The sequence below is a fragment of the Meleagris gallopavo genome, chromosome Z (assembly GCF_000146605.3).
Source record: "Meleagris gallopavo isolate NT-WF06-2002-E0010 breed Aviagen turkey brand Nicholas breeding stock chromosome Z, Turkey_5.1, whole genome shotgun sequence".
Lineage (NCBI taxonomy): Eukaryota > Metazoa > Chordata > Aves > Galliformes > Phasianidae > Meleagris > Meleagris gallopavo.
This window is the reverse complement of record NC_015041.2, coordinates 39,839,031-39,845,753: the sequence shown is the minus strand read 5'-3', so window position 1 is coordinate 39,845,753 and position 6,723 is coordinate 39,839,031. Positions and strand designations below refer to the sequence as shown.

At 35.0% G+C, this 6,723-nt stretch overlaps 1 protein-coding gene across 1 annotated transcript in view; it reads right to left on the bottom strand.

Annotated features, from left to right (window-relative positions):
• The window catches only part of SYK (spleen associated tyrosine kinase), a 22,613-nt gene that overhangs the window by 1,697 nt on the left and 14,193 nt on the right, over positions 1–6,723 (bottom strand). The window lies entirely within an intron of this gene.

The following is a 6,723-nucleotide window of genomic DNA, read 5'->3' as shown; positions in this document are numbered from 1 at the left end:
ACAATAGATAAGTGTATTTATTAAAATAAGATTCTCTTTTGAAATTAACAGATGGCTGCGAGTGTAGAAAGCAAAATATTACAAGAAAGTAATGAGCAATATATATAATGGGAATTTTTTTTTCTGTAGTAAGCTTCTGGAACTGAAAAAAATTGTACATTTCTGTAATCATTAATTATAATTTCCAGAAAGACAATAATGCTTTGTTTCTGATTTTACACAGAATTCACATGAAATTTGACACAGTATTTTTTTACAGATCACGTCTAAATTTCACTAGAGAGAAATAACTGCATATAATGCAAAATAATTCCCTAAAATTCATAGGTATCCAGGATGATATCCTGCTTTCAGAAGATCTGAGATACCTTTACTGTGCTGAACAATTGTATACTCAGGGCTAATTCACACTGAAACAAGATGTCTTCTAGTGGCTGCATCCAGAGTAAGAGAATTTGCTACTAGCTCCATCACAGTTGGCCTAGCATTTTTTTAGTTCAGACAGCAGCTTTTAGTTTAAACTGCATGTGTTCAGTTGCTGCTGACAGCAGTACTGAGAGAGCAGTAGAGTCAGCTGAAACTTTTCTGGAATAATTTTTTTTTTTCTCTTATGAAAAGCCCAGATTCAGCAACACCTACATTCCCATTTTCAGTGTGCATAGAAAGGTGCTCTTTCTCTCCATTGCATTTGCCTCCTTTCCTCTTCATGCTCCCAACTGATGCCCACAGTGGGGGGCTTGAAAATAATTGATCTTTAAGGTCCCCTGCAACCTGTGGCACTCTGTGATTCTATACTGATCAGCTCCGACAACCTATGGAGTGACCTGCTTGACCACTTGATTTCCTAAGGCAGTGTGGACACTGAGCAGCTCGCAATTTCCCATATAAATGGAGCCCAGATTTGAATGACCCTCAAGAAGATTTTCAAAGTGCTGCTCAGAAAGAATTGAGAACAGTATTTACAAAAGCCTGTTTTTTGCAAGAGGAAAGACCATTGAGGTCAACTACATCTAACTCAGATTTTATGCTGAAACTGACCTTATTTGTCACTATATACATCAGCAGTTATTATCTAGAAAAAGCAAGCATTAAATTCTGTTCCTCAGTCTCTCAACTCTGAGCTAAAACTCTGCTTTACTATTGATGCAACTATTCTTCATGAAGAGTGATTTTTGTTGCAGAAAATGTGAACAGGACACCAGCTAAAGGTAGAGGGAAATAGGGATTCTTTTTTTCTGAAACCAAAATAACTTGCATGCTGTTTCCAAAGCAACTTGAAACACATCGTGGTTTTTCATGACATGCAGGTGTTTTCTCAGCATGCTGATTTCCTGTGCTTACTGACCAGTGGAGAACAACAGGTTCTGCTAAAATGAAGAATGACTTTTGCTTTGTCTTCCTCTGACTTGCTCCTAACAAAGACTTGAAAAGATGTTTTCAGATAAGAAGACAGTGTTTCCAAAACATGAATTGCATTTCATTGTGTTCAGAATACAGCACAAGTTAAGACTGTAAAAATTTACTGGCTTGTTTCCCAGTTCCAAGTTTGCTTCATGTTTCACATGTGGAAATGGTAGCTTCAATATGACTAGTCCTACTGAAACTGATTCCCTTTTGCAGCAGTTGCTACTACCACAGGAGGTACTCTAAACTAATTATTAAGAGCACAGACATCAATGAGAAAAGTCCCGGTTTCTTAGGACTGTGGCACAGATCCAAGTAGCTCCATCAATATGCAATACAGGATTTAAGCAAAATTCATGTTTGTAAAGTTTTCTTAAGCTGTGCCCAGTTAACTCGAGAGCAATTTGTATCCCTAAGAAACACAGCAGCAGAAGACATTTGTATGTTTCAAAACACATCAAACACATCTTAAGAACAAAAGTGCTTTGAAACTAGAAAATACTTCCTAAGTCTTAATTTGGCAATCACATCACTTAGTTATTCAAGAAGTGCTCCCACAGAACTTATCATTACAGTTCAAACTGAAAACTTGTCTTCTTCTATTTATTATCATAAACACAGATTTCACAATTTTATCACAGTCTTATAGACTGTGATAACAGCTGCATAGGTTAGGCTAGGCCCTCTAGAACTGAAGCTCAATATAGAGCATCCAGTATTTTACATTTATCATAAAAAACTGAATCAAATAAAAAAGCTGCTCAGACTGAAAGTTTGAAACCTATTCAAATGAAAATCAGTATTTCCACATCATCTTGATTCTGACTGAGTTACTCACAGTCATCACATCAGTTTTGGGGGCTCTCTCAAATGCAAATTTGATTCTATATAAAGTGAGCACATTCAGAGTTCAAGCACATTCAGAAAAAAAGCCCAAAATTCAAACCGTAATATGTCTTCTGGTGTGCTCTGAAGTTAAGCATGATATTTTTCATTCTCAAATACAAAATGAAAGCAAAAAATCTTCTTTAGAAAAAGATCATTTTTTTAAAAGTATTTTTACAAGGAAGGAAGCCAGCAGTGAAATATCAAGCGCTCTTCCATTTCACACCATCATAGCTAATTATAAATCTGCATAAAAACATAAAGAGAGTAAAGAAATAACATAAAAAGAATAAACAAACAACATTGCCCTTTCACCCACTCTCATAAGCCTGAAAATATAACAAATTCAATGTGTGGAAATCCAAATTCACAGATATAATAAAGAGGAACATTAAAGCATTTGAATTATCTACTACATGCATATTCAAAACAGGAACTTTAGAAGGAGAAACTCAAATTGCTACATAATGCAATGCAAAATAACTTAGATTTTTATTTTCCTGAGATCAATGCTTGGGTATTTCTTATGCTTTTATTTCTGCAATCCAAACAGCAATTACTATGTAGAATATCATTATAAACTCTGTAAATAGCTATACATTCTTTCTTTTCATGGAGTCTCTGTCTTTGTTTGGAAGCAACCACAACAATTTTTGCCTCAATTTTTTTCTGCTTTCATGTGAAAAACCAAATGATCTTTCTTTATAAATGAAAGAATCCCTGAGGGTAAAAAGAAAATAAAAAAAACTATTAAACATGGCTCACTGACCATATAGAAAAAAAAGACACAGCATTCTAGCAGAGAATAATAAGGGAAAGCAATTAGCTAAATGCTTGCTTTAAGAATGGTATGAAATTAATGTCATTTATACATCCAAGAGCATAAACAAGTTTTTTCTTGGTACTGTTTTACCTTCTCAGTGATAACAGCTTCCCTGATGCCAAAGATACTGACTTTTCCCACTAAACATGAAGATACAGCCATTCCCTGCTTGCCTGTCCTTATGATCATCTTTCTTGTAATGTTACTCATATCACTGTTCTTCATTTTCACTTCAAAAATCTGCACCACACTGAACACACTGAAAATCTGAGCACAATATGTAATCTGTAAGAGGACCACACAAAGGTGAAAATGGACTGAATGTAGTCTTCCATTAAATCACTTTTCCTCCTCTCGCTAAGGACATATTAAAAACCACTTCAGAGATCATAAAATCATAGGTTGGCATTGGAAGGGACCTCTAGGATCACCTAGTTCCAACCCCACTGCTATAGGCAGGGACAACATGCAGCCTTTTGATGTCAGCATACTTCAAAATTTAAGAGCTAGATCAGCCACAGGCTGTTGTTATCAAAAATGGAATGCAAAATTTTATTTTTAAGAAGAATATTTTAAGAAAAGTAAGAGTATTGAGATTTTTTGCAAAATGATGAAACAATGTGGCAAGCAGGACTGCATCATCATTGTCTATTTTGCTCACAGAAAAATACTCTATACTGCTTATAAGCCCTACTAAATAGCTTTCTTCTAAAACTGCATCTGCTATAGGGACTTTTCTCACTATTACTATTTCACATATTTTCCTTATACCTCTGACCACCTCTGATCCACTCTGCTCCTGAAACACATAACAGAGCTAGCCTTGAGAAATCATAGTCTTGTTGCAATTGTTTGCAAGTGCCATCCACCTACGTACCTAATTGAAGGCAAATGAACAGCTCTTCCAAAACTCTTCCCTTCTTGTGGAAGGAAATAATAAAATAATAAAAGGAAATAAACACCTCCAGGAGCACGGTTAATAGCTGGTATTTTATCATTTTTTCTATTAAATTGCTACAACTATCTCAGCCTAGCAAATGCTCCGCGTCTCAAAGAGGAACTTAATTTTTAATTAATACTCCTGAATTAAGGTCATGTTAGGTCATATTATTTTCATTTTATCTTATGTCAACCATGGCCAGTTCTAATTATGGATACAAACATAGTAAGGGTAGATGCACTTAAAAATGCTTTACAAGCTCAGGTAAGTGCCCCACCTTGCTCATTTGCCCCTTAGTAGCAAATGCCCAGAGGAAGACATTAAGAGTAGCATAAATACAAAAAGCTACAGTATCACTAACACAGACTTTTGCTCAGACAAAAGAGAAGTGAACTCTTACAGATAACTGCACTTTAGAACTTGTTATTTTCAAAACACTGGTAACAGTGTTCTGACTTGTTAGAGGCAGCTTGGTCCCTAGAGGTCATAAGGTGCCACTATGAGTACTGCTGTGAGCCACTTACATGGTCTACACTAGTCCTATATGCTTTAGAATGTTTAATTACATATTAAAGACGGTCTTATGACACTAAAATAATGTTTAACTTTTCACATATTATATGAATTACATATGGCTGTGGACTGATATAAAAGGTTCATAGAGGGTAATCTGCTAATTGTGTAATGTCTTAGCCACATTTTCCTTAGGGATGAGCTTTTATGTTTAGCAGTATTTCTGAATATTGTTTATCTTCCTTCAGCTTCAGAATTTTTGATTCTTAACACATAAACAAGAACACATACAATTGAAGTTCTCACTACAAATGACAAAGATGTGCCAAAAGCTATCTCATACTTTACTGGAGTTGTAACTGCAGGGAAAGCTAGTATTTCTTATACTGTTAGTCTGTAATTCCTAGAAAAATTTAGTTCATTTTTCTAGTAGTTCATGCATATATGCACTCACATTGATAATACTAACATTATTAATAATAGCACTAAAACCAGTAATATTATCTGTGATCACCCAGATAAAGCTGATCACCATATTCTGTAATTATACTTTCTACCAGATAAGGTCGAATGAAAAACTAATGCTTATCAAAATTCTGATAAGAACTGGAGCCCTATACAGCATGAAAAGTAATGCTAATGAAGCCAACAGGGGCTTGAAACTCAATTTAAATCCTCTATTTTGACTTGCTATTCAGATCATTTAAGGGATGTTATATTTTCTTTCCATTCTTCCAAATTTTGCAGCTGGAATGGCAATCTTTTTCATAAGTGTTCTTTTTGGAAAAATTGGGCACATCTTCCAGTTTTATGTCATATCATCCATGTCATGTCATGGTTTCTGTATTTGGATTTGAAAACAAACTATAGCACTCAAAGAAGCACTTATTTCTGTAACTTTTCAGGTGTGACAAAAACTTTAAGAAGACCTTTGAAAATTCTTTAGCAGTATACTCACAGTTAGCTCAGAACTCTTCCAGCAACTTGAATGAGTGGCGGTTTTAGATTTATGATGCTTTTTAGGACATTTTGAAAGGCAATTAGAAATCTTTTCAAGTATTTCCATAATAATTATTGTGTATAAACATATGGATTTAATAATCTTGTAGTGATGCAAGAAACTGCTAGGAGTCTAAGGATTAGATGTGGTCTCATGGAGATCCCTGCAATGGATTTTGCTGCAACAAATATTAGACAGAAGATTCCTGGTGTGATTACTTTTTAGAAGGGTTTGAAAAAGAACATACAGAAGTATTATAGCCTCCTAAAATTTATTGTCTTTTCCAAAATAAAGAAGTTAATATTTGTCATATGCCAGCATTATTTCAGGCCTACCTGTGGCCTTCATCAATTCCACAACTTTTCAAAATCTAGTTTCCATTTATTCTCCCTGACTGCTCTCCAGTCCCTCACTTAACAAGTGACCTTTTAGATAGTAAGTATTTTAAATTTTACCCTTCAGCCACCTATTAGGCTTGAGTGTCTCAATCAATGTGAGAAAGAAGTCCTCGAGCAGCTACATTCACAAGCAAAATTCTCAGTGTTCAGTCCACAGATGTACAGAAGATTCCAACATGCACTGTTATTGGTAAGGAAAAACTATGATTGTTGTGCCTGAAATCTAAAACAATGCACCTCTCTAGCATTCACTATAATTTTGCACCTCCTGGTTAGCTTACAAAGTAGTGGTTTATTTCTCTGTATCTGCTTAGCAAGCCCATGTTAGGTAAAACTCTGCAGAAAATGTCTCTGAATTAGACAGTTGCTTTCATATTTCCTATCTAGTCTTCTGATCTGATCTCAGAGCTAGAAGAGCTCCAGAATGGAAAACAGATTTCTAGTACAAATAACCAACACCTTACTTCTCTTGCTAAACTACGAAGTAGTCAATGATGTCACCTTGATTTTTCCCTAGAAGCATAGGAGTCAACAGTAGCTAAATGGTTACTGAGCTCTAAACCTGCCACATAGGCAACTCATACAATAACACTTAATGTTCTTGTAATGTTCTTGCTAATGTTTTGTAGCATTTATCCTGCAGATGCAAAAGTATAGATTGCTGTCCTTAATAAGAAGGACATAAGCTGAACATAAGTTCTAGAGACATTTCTCATGGTTTAAAAAGAACTTTAAAGTTAAAATTTTTACTGAAGAAGTA